The sequence below is a fragment of the Mercurialis annua genome, linkage group LG7 (assembly GCF_937616625.2).
Source record: "Mercurialis annua linkage group LG7, ddMerAnnu1.2, whole genome shotgun sequence".
Lineage (NCBI taxonomy): Eukaryota > Viridiplantae > Streptophyta > Magnoliopsida > Malpighiales > Euphorbiaceae > Mercurialis > Mercurialis annua.
Window position 1 is genome coordinate 20,430,620 of NC_065576.1, and position 19,986 is coordinate 20,450,605.

A 19,986-nucleotide genomic window follows, 5' to 3' on the forward strand; every position below is an offset into this window, starting at 1 on the left:
CCAAACGTTTAAAACACTACGAAAGAAATCCTAATGTTTCACCTTTTTTGCGATTGAAGCTAAACGTATAAAACGTTTCGAAACAAATCCAAACGTTACACCTTTTTAGCGATTTAAGCCAAACGTTTAAAACGTTACGAAACCAATCGAATATTAAAAACATTAAGAAATAAATCCCAACGTTTCACCTTTTTAGAGATTTAAGCCAAACATTTAAAATGTTACAAATAAATCCTAACGTTTCACCTTTTTAGCGAATGAAGCCAAATGTTTAATTTTTTTTTAAACAAATCCAAATGTTTCTCCTTCTTAGCGATTTAAGCCAAACGTTTGATAAAGTTACGAAACAAATCCAAACTTCTCCTCATTTTAGTGATTTAAGCCAAACGTATAAAACGTTACGAAACCAATCCGAACGTTTAAAACCTTACGAAACAAATCCTAACGTTTCATATTTTTAGTGATTTAAGCGAAACTTTTAAAACGTTACGAAACAAATCCTAAAGTTTCCCGTTTTTTAGCGATTTAAGCCAAACGTTTAAAACGTTACGAAATAAATCCTAACGTTTCACCTTTTTAGCGATTCAAGCCAAATGTTTAAAATCTTACGAAACAAATCCAAACGTTTTCCCTTTTTAGCGATTTAAGCCAAACGTTTCAAACGGTAAAAAACAAATCCAAACGTTTCACCTTTTTAACAATTTAAGACAAACGTTTAAAACGTTACGAAACAAATCCAAACGTTTAAAACAGGGTTAAATGCAAATTCATACACCAACTTTGACCTAATTTGCAATTACAACATAAACTTTGAAACTTGGCAATGTCAGTAACCAACTTTACACTTTTGGCAAATCGATACACCAAACTCAAAAAACACTAACGTGGACATTGTAATAAACCGCCATTTGTCGTTTTATGATTGGTCGGTGTACCAATTTGCCAAGAAATGAAAGTTGGTTACCGACATTGCCAAGTTTAAAAGTTTATGTTGTAATTGCAAATTAGGTCAAAATTGGTGTATGAATTTGCATTTAACCCTTTAAAACATTACGAAAGAAATCCAAATGTTTCACCTTTTAGCGATTTAAGCCAAACATTTAAAACGCCACGAAACAAATCCTAACGTTTTACCTTTTTAGCGATTGAAGCTAAACGTTTATAACGTTTCGAAAAAATCCAAATGTTTTCCCTTTTAAGCGATTTAAGCCAAACGTTTAATATGTTACAAAACCAATCAAAACTTCAATAAACAAATCCCAATGTTTCACCTTTTTTGCGATTTAACCCAAACGTTTATAACGTTACGAAATAAATCCTAATGTTTAACTTTTTTAGCAATCGAAGCCGAACGTTTAAAACGTTACGAAAAAAATCCTAACATTTCACCTTTTCAGCGATTCAAGCCAAATGTTTAAAATGTTACGAAACAAATCCAAACATTTCTCCTTTTTAGCGATTTAAGTCAAACGTTTAAAATGTTACGAAACAAATCCAATCATTTGAAAACATTATGAATCAAATCCAAACGTTTTACCACATTACCAATTTAGTCCAAAATTTTAAAACATTACGAAACAAATCTAAACGCTTAAAACTTTACGAAACAAATCCTAACGTTTCAACTTTGTAGCGATTTAAGCCAAACGTTTAAAACGTTTCGAAACAAATCCAAACGTTTCACTTTTTTGGCAATTTATGCCAAACAATTAAAACGTTACGAAACCAATCCAGACGTTTAAAACGTTATGAAACGATTCAAACGTTTCTCCTTTTAAGCGATTTAAGCCAAACGTTTACAAACGGTATGAAACAAATGCAAACGTTTCCCCTTTTTAGCGATTTAAGCCAAACGTTTAAAACGTTTCGAAACAAATCCTAACGTTTCACCTTTTTAACGATATAAGCCAAATGTTTTAAACGTTACAAAACAAATCCAAACATTTACAAAATTTAGCGATTTAATCCAAACCTGTAAAACATTACGAAACAAATCCAAACGTTTAAAACGTTACAAAACAAATCCTAATGTTTCACATTTTAGCGATTTAAGCCAAACGTTTAAAAGGCTACGCAATAAATCCTAATGTTTCACCTTTTAGCGATTAAAGCCAAACGTTTAAAACACTACGAAAGCAATCCTAATGTTTAACCTTTTTTGCGATTGAAGCTACACGTATAAAACGTTACGAAACAAATCCAAACGTTTCACCTTTATAGCGATTTAAGCCAAACGTTTAAAACGTTACGAAACCAATCCAATATTAAAAACATTAAGAAATAAATCCAAACGTTTCACCTTTTTAGCGATTTAAGCCGAACATTTAAAATGTTACAAAATAAATCCTAACGTTTCACCTTGTTAGCGATGTAAGCCAAACGCTTAAAAACGTTACGAAATAAATCCAAACTTCTTCTCCTTTTAGCGATTTAAGCCAAACGTATAAAACGTTACGAAACCAATCCAAACATTTAAAACCTTACGAAACAAATCCTAACGTTTCACCTTTTTAGCGATTTAAGCGAAACTTTTAAACGTTGCGAAACAAATCCTAACGTTTCCCTTTATTAGCGATTTAAGCCAAACATTTAAAACGTTACGAAATAAATCCTAACATTTCATCTTTTTAGCGATCCAAGCCAAATGTTTAAAACGTTACAAAACAAATCCAAGCGTTTTCCCTTTTTAGCGATTTAAGCCAAACGTTTAAAATGTTACGAAATAAATCCAAACGTTTCAAATGTTACAAAACAAATCCTAACATTTCCCCTTTTTAGCGATTTAAGCCAAATGTTTAAAACGGTAAAAAACAAATCCAAACGTTTCACCTTTTTAGTGATTTAAGACAAACGTTTAAAACGTTACGAAACAAATCCAAACGTTTAAAACACTACGAAAGAAATCCTAATGTTTCACCTTTTTTGCGATTGAAGCTAAACGTATAAAACGTTTCGAAACAAATCCAAACGTTACACCTTTTTAGCGATTTAAGCCAAACGTTTAAAACGTTACGAAACCAATCGAATATTAAAAACATTAAGAAATAAATCCCAACGTTTCACCTTTTTAGAGATTTAAGCCAAACATTTAAAATGTTACAAATAAATCCTAACGTTTCACCTTTTTAGCGAATGAAGCCAAATGTTTAATTTTTTTTTAAACAAATCCAAATGTTTCTCCTTCTTAGCGATTTAAGCCAAACGTTTGATAAAGTTACGAAACAAATCCAAACTTCTCCTCATTTTAGTGATTTAAGCCAAACGTATAAAACGTTACGAAACCAATCCGAACGTTTAAAACCTTACGAAACAAATCCTAACGTTTCATATTTTTAGTGATTTAAGCGAAACTTTTAAAACGTTACGAAACAAATCCTAAAGTTTCCCGTTTTTTAGCGATTTAAGCCAAACGTTTAAAACGTTACGAAATAAATCCTAACGTTTCACCTTTTTAGCGATTCAAGCCAAATGTTTAAAATCTTACGAAACAAATCCAAACGTTTTCCCTTTTTAGCGATTTAAGCCAAACGTTTCAAACGGTAAAAAACAAATCCAAACGTTTCACCTTTTTAACAATTTAAGACAAACGTTTAAAACGTTACGAAACAAATCCAAACGTTTAAAACAGGGTTAAATGCAAATTCATACACCAACTTTGACCTAATTTGCAATTACAACATAAACTTTGAAACTTGGCAATGTCAGTAACCAACTTTACACTTTTGGCAAATCGATACACCAAACTCAAAAAACACTAACGTGGACATTGTAATAAACCGCCATTTGTCGTTTTATGATTGGTCGGTGTACCAATTTGCCAAGAAATGAAAGTTGGTTACCGACATTGCCAAGTTTAAAAGTTTATGTTGTAATTGCAAATTAGGTCAAAATTGGTGTATGAATTTGCATTTAACCCTTTAAAACATTACGAAAGAAATCCAAATGTTTCACCTTTTAGCGATTTAAGCCAAACATTTAAAACGCCACGAAACAAATCCTAACGTTTTACCTTTTTAGCGATTGAAGCTAAACGTTTATAACGTTTCGAAAAAATCCAAATGTTTTCCCTTTTAAGCGATTTAAGCCAAACGTTTAATATGTTACAAAACCAATCAAAACTTCAATAAACAAATCCCAATGTTTCACCTTTTTTGCGATTTAACCCAAACGTTTATAACGTTACGAAATAAATCCTAATGTTTAACTTTTTTAGCAATCGAAGCCGAACGTTTAAAACGTTACGAAAAAAATCCTAACATTTCACCTTTTCAGCGATTCAAGCCAAATGTTTAAAATGTTACGAAACAAATCCAAACATTTCTCCTTTTTAGCGATTTAAGTCAAACGTTTAAAATGTTACGAAACAAATCCAATCATTTGAAAACATTATGAATCAAATCCAAACGTTTTACCACATTACCAATTTAGTTCAAAATTTTAAAACATTACGAAACAAATCTAAACGCTTAAAACTTTACGAAACAAATCCTAACGTTTCAACTTTGTAGCGATTTAAGCCAAACGTTTAAAACGTTTCGAAACAAATCCAAACGTTTCACTTTTTTGGCAATTTATGCCAAACAATTAAAACGTTACGAAACCAATCCAGACGTTTAAAACGTTATGAAACGATTCAAACGTTTCTCCTTTTAAGCGATTTAAGCCAAACGTTTACAAACGGTATGAAACAAATGCAAACGTTTCCCCTTTTTAGCGATTTAAGCCAAACGTTTAAAACGTTTCGAAACAAATCCTAACGTTTCACCTTTTTAACGATATAAGCCAAATGTTTTAAACGTTACAAAACAAATCCAAACATTTACAAAATTTAGCGATTTAATCCAAACCTGTAAAACATTACGAAACAAATCCAAACGTTTAAAACGTTACAAAACAAATCCTAATGTTTCACATTTTAGCGATTTAAGCCAAACGTTTAAAAGGCTACGCAATAAATCCTAATGTTTCACCTTTTAGCGATTAAAGCCAAACGTTTAAAACACTACGAAAGCAATCCTAATGTTTAACCTTTTTTGCGATTGAAGCTACACGTATAAAACGTTACGAAACAAATCCAAACGTTTCACCTTTATAGCGATTTAAGCCAAACGTTTAAAACGTTACGAAACCAATCCAATATTAAAAACATTAAGAAATAAATCCAAACGTTTCACCTTTTTAGCGATTTAAGCCGAACATTTAAAATGTTACAAAATAAATCCTAACGTTTCACCTTGTTAGCGATGTAAGCCAAACGCTTAAAAACGTTACGAAATAAATCCAAACTTCTTCTCCTTTTAGCGATTTAAGCCAAACGTATAAAACGTTACGAAACCAATCCAAACATTTAAAACCTTACGAAACAAATCCTAATGTTTCACCTTTTTAGCGATTTAAGCGAAACTTTTAAACGTTGCGAAACAAATCCTAACGTTTCCCTTTATTAGCGATTTAAGCCAAACATTTAAAACGTTACGAAATAAATCCTAACATTTCATCTTTTTAGCGATCCAAGCCAAATGTTTAAAACGTTACAAAACAAATCCAAGCGTTTTCCCTTTTTAGCGATTTAAGCCAAACGTTTAAAATGTTACGAAATAAATCCAAACATTTCAAATGTTACAAAACAAATCCTAACATTTCCCCTTTTTAGCGATTTAAGCCAAATGTTTAAAACGGTAAAAAACAAATCCAAACGTTTCACCTTTTTAGTGATTTAAGACAAACGTTTAAAACGTTACGAAACAAATCCAAACGTTTAAAACAGTACGAAAGAAATCCTAATGTTTCACCTTTTAGCGATTTAAGTCAAACATTTAATACGCCACGAAACAAATACTAACGTTTCACTATTTTAGCGATTGAAGCTAAACATTTAAAACGTTTCGAAAAAATCCAAACGTTTTCCCTTTAAGCGATTTAAGCCAAAGGTTTAATTTTTTTTAAACAAATCCAAACGTTTCTCCTTCTTAGCGATTTAAGCCAAACGTATAAAAACGTTACGAAATAAATCCAAACCTCTCCTCCTTTTAGCGATTTAAGCCAAATGTATAAAACGTTACGAAACCAATCTGAACGTTTAAAACTTTACGAAACAAATCCTAACGTTTCACCTTTTTAGCGATTTAAGCTAAACTTTATAACATTACGAAACAAATCCTAACGTTTCCCCCTTTTTAGCGATTTAAGCCAAACGTTTAAAACGTTACGAAATAAATCCTAACGTTTCACCTTTTTAGCGATTCAAGCCAAATGTTTAAAACATTACGAAACAAATCCAAACATTTTCCCTTTTTAGCGATTTAAGCCAAACGTTTAAAATGTTACGAAACAAATCCAAACGTTTCAAATATTACGAAACAAATCCTTACATTTCACCTTTTTAGCTATTTAAGCCAAATGTTTAAAACAGTAAAAAAAAAGCCAAACGTATCACCTTTTTAGCGATTAAGACAAACATTTAAACGTTATGAAACAAATCCAAACGTTTAAACATTACGAAAGAAATCCTAATGTTTCACATTTTTAACGATATAAGCCAAATGTTTTAAACGTTACAAAACAAATCCAACCATTTAACATTTTTAGCGATTTAGTCCAAACGTTTAAAACGTTACGAAACTAATTCAAACGTTTAAAACGTTACAAAACCAATCCTAATGTTTCACATTTTAGCGATTTAAGCCAAACGTTTAAAATGCTACGAAATAAATCCTAATAATTCACCTTTTAGCGATTTTTGCCAAACGTTTAAAACACTAAGAAAGAAATCCTAATGTTTCACCTTTTTAGAGATTGAAGCTAAACGTATAAAACGTTTCGAAACAAATCAAAACGTTACACCTTTTTAGCGATTTAAGGCAAACATTTAAAACGTTACGAAACCAATCCAATGTTAAAAACATTAAGAAACAAATCCCAACGTTTCACCTTTTTACCGATTTAAGCCAAACATTTAAAATGTTACGAAATAAATCCTAACGTTTCACCTTTTTAGCGAATGAAGCCAAAGGTTTAAATTTTTTTTAATCAAATCCAAATGTTTCTCCTTCTTAGCGATTTAAGCTAAACGTTTGATAAAGTTACAAAACAAATCCAAACTTCTCCTCCTTTTAGCGATTTAAGCCAAATGTATAAAACGTTACGAAACCAATCTGAACGTTTAAAACCTTACGAAACAAATCCTAACGTTTCACCTTTTTAGCGATTTAAGCGAAACTTTATAACATTACGAAACAAATCCTAACGTTTCCCTTTATTAGCGATTTAAGCCAAACATTTAAAACGTTACGAAATAAATCCTAACATTTCATCTTTTTAGCGATCCAAGCCAAATGTTTAAAACGTTACAAAACAAATCCAAGCGTTTTCCCTTTTTAGCGATTTAAGCCAAACGTTTAAAATGTTACGAAATAAATCCAAACGTTTCAAATGTTACAAAACAAATCCTAACATTTCCCCTTTTTAGCGATTTAAGCCAAATGTTTAAAACGGTAAAAAACAAATCCAAACGTTTCACCTTTTTAGTGATTTAAGACAAACGTTTAAAACGTTACGAAACCAATCCAAACGTTTAAAACACTACGAAAGAAATCCTAATGTTTCACCTTTTTTGCGATTGAAGCTAAATGTATAAAACGTTTCGAAACAAATCCAAACGTTACACCTTTTTAGCGATTTAAGCCAAACGTTTAAAACGTTACGAAACCAATCGAATATTAAAAACATTAAGAAATAAATCCCAACGTTTCACCTTTTTAGAGATTTAAGCCAAACATTTAAAATGTTACAAATAAATCCTAACGTTTCACCTTTTTAGCGAATGAAGCCAAATGTTTAATTTTTTTTTAAACAAATCCAAATGTTTCTCCTTCTTAGCGATTTAAGCCAAACGTTTGATAAAGTTACGAAACAAATCCAAACTTCTCCTCATTTTAGTGATTTAAGCCAAACGTATAAAACGTTACGAAACCAATCCGAACGTTTAAAACCTTACGAAACAAATCCTAACGTTTCATATTTTTAGTGATTTAAGCGAAACTTTTAAAACGTTACGAAACAAATCCTAAAGTTTCCCGTTTTTTAGCGATTTAAGCCAAACGTTTAAAACGTTACGAAATAAATCCTAACGTTTCACCTTTTTAGCGATTCAAGCCAAATGTTTAAAATCTTACGAAACAAATCCAAACGTTTTCCCTTTTTAGCGATTTAAGCCAAACGTTTCAAACGGTAAAAAACAAATCCAAACGTTTCACCTTTTTAGCAATTTAAGACAAACGTTTAAAACGTTACGAAATAAATCCAAACGTTTAAAACATTACGAAAGAAATCCTAATGTTTCACCTTTTAGCGATTTAAGCCAAACATTTAAAACGCCACGAAACAAATCCTAACGTTTTACCTTTTTAGCAATTGAAGCTAAACGTTTAAAACGTTTCGAAAAAATCCAAATGTTTTCCCTTTTAAGTGATTTAAGCCAAACGTTTAAAATGTTACAAAACCAATCAAAACTTTAATAAACAAATCCCAATGTTTCACCTTTTTTGCGATTTAACCCAAACGTTTAAAACGTTACGAAATAAATCCCAATGTTTAACTTTTTTAGCAATCGAAGCCGAACGTTTAAAACGTTACGAAAAAAATCCTAACATTTCACCTTTTCAGCGATTCAAGCCAAATGTTTAAAATGTTACGAAACAAATCCAAACATTTCTCCTTTTTAGCGATTTAAGTCAAACGTTTAAAATGTTACGAAACAAATCCAATCATTTGAAAACATTATGAATCAAATCCAAACGTTTTACCTCATTACCAATTTAGTCTAAAATTTTAAAACATTACGAAACAAATCTAAACGCTTAAAACTTTACGAAACAAATCCTAACGTTTCAACTTTGTAGCGATTTAAGCCAAACGTTTAAAACGTTTCGAAACAAATCCAAACGTTTCACCTTTTTGGCAATTTATGCGAAACAATTAAAACGTTACGAAACCAATCCAGACGTTTAAAACGTTATGAAACAATTCAAACGTTTCTCCTTTTAAGCGATTTAAGCCAAACGTTTACAAACGTTATGAAACAAATGCAAACGTTTCCCCTTTTTAGCGATTTAAGCCAAACGTTTAAAACGTTTCGAAACAAATCCTAACGTTTCACCTTTTTAACGATATAAGCCAAATGTTTTAAACGTTACAAAATAAATCCAAACATTTACAAAATTTAGCGATTTAATCCAAACCTGTAAAACATTACGAAACAAATCCAAACGTTTAAAACGTTACAAAACAAATCCTAATGTTTCACATTTTAGCGATTTAAGCCAAACGTTTAAAAGGCTACGCAATAAATCCTAATGTTTCACCTTTTAGCGATTTAAGCCAAACGTTTAAAACACTACGAAAGCAATCCTAATGTTTAACCTTTTTTGCGATTGAAGCTAAACGTATAAAACGTTACGAAACAAATCCAAACGTTTCACCTTTATAGCGATTTAAGCCAAACGTTTAAAACGTTACGAAACCAATCCAATATTAAAAACATTAAGAAATAAATCCCAACGTTTCACCTTTTTAGCGATTTAAGCCGAACATTTAAAATGTTACAAAATAAATCCTAACGTTTCACCTTTTTAGCGATGTAAGCCAAACGTTTAAAAACTGTCACGACCCATTTTCATAAATTGTGACCGGCGCTAGGGCATGGGTAATGTAGTACCAACACCCGTAGCTAGCCTTTCTTATAACATACAATTCAATTAAACCTGCAGAAAACCAGTGTTCGGGGAGACTTCAGCCTAATTCTAGCAGTTATAATATTCAACAATTAATATAACATGGTTACCCAATTCTGAGTCTAAAAATCGGCATAACATAAATCAATGCAAATAATGTAACATACCAGAGCAATATAACTAGTCGGACCAATCCGACAAACAACTGTAATAATAATAAAGACGTCTAGTCAACTACTGCGGTCTAAGAATAAAATAGTTTGATAGTTCTATTAAAATAAATGGAACCTCCGAGGAAAAGTAAATGCGGAGATCACCAGACTCTCTCAGATCATAACCCTAGGAAAAATTGGGAAAACAACGGGGTCAGATATACTGAGATGAGTTTATACCACTATTTACATTTATTAAGTGGAAAACCTTTAAAACCGTTTAAAACATTTAATAACGATATTACGAATAATAGTTGGAACTCTAATCCACAATTCTAAACAATAACCACAATCCAATAGGCCTGGTCCCGAGAGCTGAGCTACACCGAGTTACCACTGGCCACACTTTTACCATATCCAGAGTCCCGAGAGCTGTGCTACACCGAGTTACTCTATTTGGTCCCGAGAGCTATGCTCACACCGAGTTACCACATTTCCATATATACCTTACCCATATCATACCGGTGCGCACGCAGTCCTAATGATGCCCATTAGGTAGCATGTTCCAACTAAGAGCCATAATATAAAAGCAGTTCGAAATATACGTACAGTATATATATTTAATATTTAAAATAACAATTTACTTAATAAAGCGGTAAATAGTAAGTACAAACTCACTGCTTGCTAATCCACGTGATAACCGGCAAGCAACTAATCCGGGTTCGCCTTTGGAGCAAGAACAGTAGTCGGGTCTAGAAAATATAAAATAATTATTAAAAACAGACCCTAACTCTAGAGAGTACTAGACACCACATAGGACTAGCACAAATAACACGTCGGAATAAAACAATCCAGAATGACACAAAAATACCCAATAGGTAGAAACGCCCAATTAATACAAGTCTATTGAGTTCTCGCTTAAAAGTCTATTTCATAAATATTATTTAATAGTCTTTAAATAATAATTAATTTCCAAATAGTGGGTTAGCCGAGTTACCAATAACTACAAGACTAACCTCACTTGTCGGGTGACCCAAGTCTAACCCCACTCAAAATATTTTATCAAAAATATATTCAGAATTTTATAATTTCCAAAAATAACGTTGATAAAATAAATATAGTCGTGTCCAATTATAAACCATAGTTTATAATTATAGAAACCACTTTGGCAAAATAATAAATTTAAATTTAAAACGGAACCAAATAGCTTTAACTTCATGTAACCCAAGTTACAACCAATTAATTAACTCAATTAATTCAATATATAATTAAATGGCTAAATTATAAATTTATCCAAATCGGCACGCTAAACCAAAAATCTCAAAAATGATAAATTAAATATAAATACCCAATTCCCATTTATAATAATAATTTTAAATTAAAATCATTTAAATTATAATAAGGTTATCATTATTTCTAGATTTAAAATAATGTTGACAAAGTAATTTAAAATTATAAATAATGATATTATCAAGATGCCAAATTATAAGTCGAAACTAAATCCGAAAATTAAAACAAAATCAAATAACAATAGATTTAAAATAATTAACTAAAATTTAACTTAGGGAATCACTTGGTTTTTAACACGATAACTTAAGGACCACTCTAGTCCTTTAACCATCACTTTTACACAACCAAAATAACACCAAATTGTTCCTGCCATTAACAGTACACCCATTAAGCATAAATCAATCTTTAATCAATTTCAATTCAAGAAACAAAACAACATTATGAATCCCGCCAACCATCATTTCTCTATCAAACAATTTGGACAACCGCAGTAACAATCAAAGGCTAATCAATTTATAGATAACATATCAATAATTAAGAATAAAAACCAAAACAAATAAATGGAAGCCGAACCAAATATCTCAGAGATACGGAATTGAAATAACGGATCAATAACGAAGGACTCGCAACACTTACAATCTAAACAAACCCAAATCACCAAGAATAATGGATCAAATGAGGAACCCAAGCCAGTAGCAACACTCGGGAAGAAACAGCCAACATGAAAACACAACATAACGAACAAACAAGAGAGTTCGACGTACTGTATAATTCCGACGCTTTAGGATTTCCAAGGACGACGAGTTTAGAGATTGAGACGTAACCAATCTCAACATAACTCTAAAATAATAACGAACACAATTATGAAACGGTTGGAACGATATCGAATGAAAGAATAACGAAGAATTGACATTAATAACTTACTGGATTTGGGAGGGATGGGAGGAATGATGAAGACGATACCACATGACGTTCTAGAGTGCAAGACGGCTAGGGTTTAGTTTAGAAAACAAAAGAATGAACAAAATAGGGTTTTAAAATTGTAAGAGGTCTATTTAAATAGCTGAAATCCCGTAACAGCACAGTGCACGTTCGTGCACTTGAGTGCACGTTCGGGCACTCCATGGATTCTCCAAATCGCATCCAATTTTGATCCAACGGTCAACTTTATGTCGTGCACAGCATATCCAAAAATGAGCCCGATCCAACGGTGCAATTGAGAGATATGAATGTTTTATCAAAACATGACAGATTCAGAAAGGCATACGAACACAACATCGATTATAATCCGGATACAAATCAAATTGTCTTCGAAAACTCACACGACACATGCATCACATACAAGATACATCCCAAACCCCAATTGAAGTTTCACACTTACTAAGTCCACCATTAATACAATGAAACAATGGCGAAAAAATACGGGATATTACAATCTTCCCAACTTATATAAAATTCGTCCTCGAATTTAGCACAAAACAACCCACGTAAAACATATCATAAATTATCTGCTGTCGGAACAAAAACACACATGTAACAAACGTGAAAATATAAACATGACACCCAAAGTAATTAAGGAAAGCATTAATAACAATTCTACATAACAAACTATGTCTCTTAAGAACATTCCTCAACCAAGTAACTCACCCAAACTGTAATCATAGAAATTCCGTGTTAATGACCTACGCGCTTGCGTATACAAAACTCAACAAGTTGTTCCTCAACGACAACTCAATACCACCACTCATACACTAAACAATCACAAAAGGTCACAAAAGTATCGATACAAACTTCCATTTAACATGAAACGATAATACTCTTTCTAGGTGAAATCAACAAGGGAATACAATCTCCCCCACAAAACGCTCGACTGAAATATATACTTAGGATAACTAAGAACGAACCTCAAATCTCTATCAATTGTAACTCTAATCAAAATTTCCACCAAAAAAAGATCAACACAAATCGAAACACGCCGAAACCATATGGGGTATTACATTCTCCCCAACCTAAGAAAAATTCGACCTCGAATTTCAAATCTGAACTGATTCGCACCATAACAGTCACAACATACATATGCGCAATTTTTTTTGATTCCGATGACTCGGTGCTCTAGCGATTAATCGATCAACACAATTTGAATAATTCACAATTATTCAACCGATAGTTACAATTACTCTTTACCAGAGTGGTTTTCAAAACCAGCTCGAATTTAACGATTACAAAATTCTCAACATCAAGTGCAAGATCAAGCCCTAAACTCAACTATGGTTCTTACAATTTCAAACTCTAACATCTCAAACAGGGATACTGAAAACATAGCTGATAAAATCAATCAACCTACGACACTTACTTTCTTCCACTTATATCAAGCTCGACATAAACATAATCGATCAAAATTTTCAATAAACTTCAGATAATATTTCGGTTCCAAAACAACCACTACAAGAATCATCTGATCCAAAACACAAAACTCATACTGTTATTCTCAAGTAAATGTGAACTTAACTCATAAAAAATATATTCAGATTAGTCATAAACAATCTCAATCAAATGATTCCTCCAATCATTCTAAAACATAACGCCACAACTAAATTGAACATCGACTGCATCTCACTTATATTACACAACTTAAAAACAATTTGTCGCCTACACATAGGGTTCAACCACTGACCCAAACATTACAGTAATATCATTAATTGACAAAATCGATCAACCGATCCTGGTTGTCGAAACCTATTAACCGTGATCCTTGATTTTTCAAATCAACTAACTCATATATCTCAGTCAAACTCAAATTCTCAAAATTATTCTATCAATTGACTATAACCTTGTATACAACGAGAGATCATTACGACCAATATGCTCTGTGGGCTTAAAATCTTTTAATACAAAATAGTTTATATATAAAATTTTCCACCGTTTAAATACTCTACAATTTTCACTTCCTTTTTCATTCAAAATCGAAATACCTTTACCATTGAAAAACCATTGGTTTTACAAAACCTTTAAAAAATTTCAAAATATCCACATTTTGAATCCGAAAGTTTTCCCACTTTTAAATACTTTTGCAAATTCATGAAACAGTTCAACTGACAAAATTCATGTTCTCTTTAAACCAAGCGTGCTGAAACACTTTTTGAATAGTTTATACTTTTCTCTTAAAAGTCAAAATACGGCAAAATTCCCTGTTTTCAAAGTACACATTGATGTTTCAAACATCCAAAATTTAAGTCGCTTTTGAATTTTTGCTTACAACAAAAACACCATTTGAAAAAGAAAAAAAAAATCGTTCAACCGAAAATACTAATTATCCCTTTTAAATCAAATTTGACGAAATTTATTTCTTTCCTCCGAAAGATAAAATTTAGCAGTTCAAATCTCTGTTTATGAAAATGCCTTTATACTAATATACTAAAATACTTGGACAATTTGAAATCTGAAAAGATAAAGTTTCTTTTAAAAACGTAGTGTAGACACACACATAAGCATAACCAATATCCTTAATCCACTAATCCTTAAATTACTAATAGGAAATTATCACGAAAACTTCCTAATCTGAATCTAACCATACACCACACTTGACACAACTATATCTCGAGCGCAACCTCAAATTCAATTTCACGTTCCATGAAACACGCGATATGACAATTCAGATTAATCCATTACAACGTAATCGCCCAAAATTCACCACCATCATCACAGAGTACTTGTCTAGCTACCTTTCGGTGACAGTTTCAAAATCATTTGAAATCCAACAACTTTATATATACATTTATCACAATGTGACTCGCGAGCTCGTTTCAAAACATATTTCTCAAAACACTTTATCGAAAAATCCATTTTACATAATTGTGCGCGAGGGTGATGACATCTCTCATCCCCAAAGAGTTGTATCCAACCCTAATCATTATTATGCACGTGTTGCATGTACTATTATGCATTATGCATTATCAATTTTTGATTTATCTTTTATTTAGTGGACATATTCAGTGTTCAATGCAATCCTATTCGTGACATTTCAAATGCATGTTCATGATATGTCTGAGCACAATTACATTTTGAAAATAGTTCAAATATTTTAACAAATCAGCCTTTCAAATTTATTCCACAATAAAACATTTGCTAGACGTTACACTCTGTGAGATGTGCACTCAATAAACTTAAAATATTATTCAAATTCCTTACTTGCAACTTAACAACATTCGATGCAATAAAAAAACTCAACCTACTAATTCTGTTACAACTCTTCCGCATAAATATTCAACTAACCTCAACTCTTGTTGAAAATTATATCCAACGAACATATAACATACATTCCTATAAAATTTACCGCCATCTTCCACATCGCATCATCATACTTGATGCAAACACCAGTGTATAAATACACCGCCCTATCTTCTCGGTTCAGAAATTTTCAATGTCCTTTCAGGATAACAGAAGCCATCAACCATTGCAGAGGAATAATCCCCTCGTCTTCCTTGACATCGAAACCCAAAGGTTTCGTTCCACGAAACAAGAGCAAAATCGAACAAGGCGAACATGGTCTATACGGAGGTCTTACTCAAAGGTCAAACCATACATCGAGGTAAGTCAACCACGAACACGTGGTTAAATCCTCTCACGTGCTACACCGCACAAAGAGACAAAACAAAAACAATCAACTTAGTCCAACAGACAAGCGAGTTATACAACGCAAATTATTTCTAAGGGATACCAAATTTATAAATTATAAGCCATGCAAGCATGCCATTCGGCAAAACATCTCAATCATTCTTAAAGACAATTATTAAGACATGCTATAACAAGCTTAAATCTTTGTATCGAAATCAACTTGTAATAATATCATTCTTTAAGAATACGCTTCAAATTTTATTTTAAAAATTAAAGTCAATTACAAAAACTTCCAAAGATTTTTGTCGAGCCCCACGGTTAAAACAAAATCACTATCTTTAAAAAAAACCCTCTTCTTATTTATCAATTTCTTTAAAACGGATACCCAAGTATCTCAAACGATAGAATCATCGAGCTAGCCGAGTCATTACAACTACCAAGCTCAACTCCTTAATTTGGGTGACCCAAGTCGAACCCAATACAACTATTTATAAAACATAATCAAAACATTTGTAAATCCGAAAAAAATGTGAATAAAATTTCCATCCTTTAAAAATTAAGAGCTCAGCTTAACCCTACCACTAAATGGCAATTTAAAAAAAACTCAAGTGAGAAATCCTTAAACTCAAACAGCCATTTCCGTAACTCTAAAAAAATAAAACACAAGAAAATTATTTTTACAAGCAACTTAACCAAAAATCAAACTTTTAGAGAATTAAACTAAAATTCTCTTTTGCTTCTATGTCAAAACACAAATTAAAACAAAATCACTTTTTTTAAGGAAAACTCTTAATGCAACATGTGGTCAAATCATATATGATCACAAAACTCGTTTTAAAGTTTAACCCAAAATCTCTTTAACAGAAAAATAAGGCTAACGTCCAACATACGATCACATCTAAAATCAACAATCGAAGCCAAAGCCAAGATGTACTTTATAAATAAGGCAAAAGCAATTCAACGCATCATGTAAAAATAGATGTAATCATACCATATACTCAAAATTGTATCAAGCACAAATGCCAAGGTTTGTCAAACAATATCATACCCAAGTATGAGTTTTTAAAAAAAATTACCAACCTAAAATTTTCCGAGAACTCGAAAGCAATTATAATCACCCAAGTGAAGTAACCTCAACATGATAAAACACGGCAAGTAACATCCAAGTGAAATTAATTATCAATCATAACATCAATACTAAATAGAGATTGACAGACATCACCTATAGGATGTAGGCTGAAAGTTTGAAAACAAAAGATGACGTTATAAAAGACAAGACACGAATCTTAATTCCGCAGTAGTTCCTAAGACACGACATCAACTTATCATGCCAAAACACATAACACATAACATGCATAAGGCCTTGGTTTGAAACCAAAGCTCTGATACCAAGTTTGTCACGACCCATTTTCATAAATCGTGACCGGCGCTAGGGCATGGGTAATGTAGTACCAACACCCGTAGCTAGCCTTTCTTATAACATACAATTCAATTAAACCTGCAGAAAACCAGTGTTCGGGGAGACTTCAGCCTAATTCTAGCAGTTATAATATTCAACAATTAATATAACATGCTTACCCAATTCTGAGTCTAAAAATCGGCATAACATAAATCAATGCAAATAATGTAACATACCAGAGCAATATAACTAGTCGGACCAATCCGACAAACAACTGTAATAATAATAAAGACGTCTAGTCAACTACTGCGGTCTAAGAATAAAATAGTTTGATAGTTCTATTAAAATAAATGGAACCTCCGAGGAAAAGTAAATGCGGAGATCACCAGACTCTCTCAGATCATAACCCTAGGAAAAATTGGGAAAACAACGGGGTCAGATATACTGAGATGAGTTTATACCACTATTTACATTTATTAAGTGGAAAACCTTTAAAACCGTTTAAAACATTTAATAACGATATTACGAATAATAGTTGGAACTCTAATCCACAATTCTAAACAATAACCACAATCCAATAGGCCTGGTCCCGAGAGCTGAGCTACACCGAGTTACCACTGGCCACACTTTTACCATATCCAGAGTCCCGAGAGCTGTGCTACACCGAGTTACTCTATTTGGTCCCGAGAGCTATGCTCACACCGAGTTACCACATTTCCATATATACCTTACCCATATCATACCGGTGCGCACGCAGTCCTAATGATGCCCATTAGGTAGCATGTTCCAACTAAGAGCCATAATATAAAAGCAGTTCGAAATATACGTACAGTATATATATTTAATATTTAAAATAACAATTTACTTAATAAAGCGGTAAATAGTAAGTACAAACTCACTGCTTGCTAATCCACGTGATAACCGGCAAGCAACTAATCCGGGTTCGCCTTTGGAGCACGAACAGTAGTCGGGTCTAGAAAATATAAAATAATTATTAAAAACAGACCCTAACTCTAGAGAGTACTAGACACCACATAGGACTAGCACAAATAACACGTCGGAATAAAACAATCCAGAATGACACAAAAATACCCAATAGGTAGAAACGCCCAATTAATACAAGTCTATTGAGTTCTCGCTTAAAAGTCTATTTCATAAATATTATTTAATAGTCTTTAAATAATAATTAATTTCCAAATAGTGGGTTAGCCGAGTTACCAATAACTACAAGACTAACCTCACTTGTCGGGTGACCCAAGTCTAACCCCACTCAAAATATTTTATCAAAAATATATTCAGAATTTTATAATTTCCAAAAATAACGTTGATAAAATAAATATAGTCGTGTCCAATTATAAACCATAGTTTATAATTATAGAAACCACTTTGGCAAAATAATAAATTTAAATTTAAAACGGAACCAAATAGCTTTAACTTCATGTAACCCAAGTTACAACCAATTAATTAACTCAATTAATTCAATATATAATTAAATGGCTAAATTATAAATTTATCCAAATCGGCACGCTAAGCCAAAAATCTCAAAAATGATAAATTAAATATAAATACCCAATTCCCATTTATAATAATAATTTTAAATTAAAATCATTTAAATTATAATAAGGTTATCATTATTTCTAGATTTAAAATAATGTTGACAAAGTAATTTAAAATTATAAATAATGATATTATCAAGATGCCAAATTATAAGTCGAAACTAAATCCGAAAATTAAAACAAAATCAAATAACAATAGATTTAAAATAATTAACTAAAATTTAACTTAGGGAATCACTTGGTTTTTAACACGATAACTTAAAGACCACTCTAGTCCTTTAACCATCACTTTTACACAACCAAAATAACACCAAATTGTTCCTGCCATTAACAGTACACCCATTAAGCATAAATCAATCTTTAATCAATTTCAATTCAAGAAACAAAACAACATTATGAATCCCGCCAACCATCATTTCTCTATCAAACAATTTGGACAACCGCAGTAACAATCAAAGGCTAATCAATTTATAGATAACATATCAATAATTAAGAATAAAAACCAAAACAAATAAATGGAAGCCGAACCAAATATCTCAGAGATACGGAATTGAAATAACGGATCAATAACGAAGGACTCGCAACACTTACAATCTAAACAAACCCAAATCACCAAGAATAATGGATCAAATGAGGAACCCAAGCCAGTAGCAACACTCGGGAAGAAACAGCCAACATGAAAACACAACATAACGAACAAACAAGAGAGTTCGACGTACCGTATAATTCCGACGCTTTAGGATTTCCAAGGACGACGAGTTTAGAGATTGAGACGTAACCAATCTCAACATAACTCTAAAATAATAACGAACACAATTATGAAACGGTTGGAACGATATCGAATGAAAGAATAACGAAGAATTGACATTAATAACTTACTGGATTTGGGAGGGATGGGAGGAATGATGAAGACGATACCACATGACGTTCTAGAGTGCAAGACGGCTAGGGTTTAGTTTAGAAAACAAAAGAATGAACAAAATAGGGTTTTAAAATTGTAAGAGGTCTATTTAAATAGCTGAAATCCCGTAACAGCACAGTGCACGTTCGTGCACTTGAGTGCACGTTCGGGCACTCCATGGATTCTCCAAATCGCATCAAATTTTGATCCAACGGTCAACTTTATGTCGTGCACAGCATATCCAAAAATGAGCCCGATCCAACGGTGCAATTGAGAGATATGGATGTTTTATCAAAACATGACAGATTCAGAAAGGCATACGAACACAACATCGATTATAATC

At 32.1% G+C, this 19,986-nt stretch overlaps 1 long non-coding RNA gene across 1 annotated transcript; it reads right to left on the minus strand.

Annotated features, from left to right (window-relative positions):
• Positions 1-17,372: 17,372 nt before the first annotated feature.
• LOC130015757 (uncharacterized) lies at positions 17,373-19,765 on the minus strand. The gene is made up of 4 exons (XR_008791139.1): positions 19,622-19,765; positions 19,462-19,537; positions 18,086-18,159; positions 17,373-17,594 (listed from the first exon to the last, which is right to left on the minus strand). It is a non-coding gene; the product is annotated as an uncharacterized LOC130015757 (long non-coding RNA).
• Between the last annotated feature and the right edge of the window lie 221 nt (positions 19,766-19,986).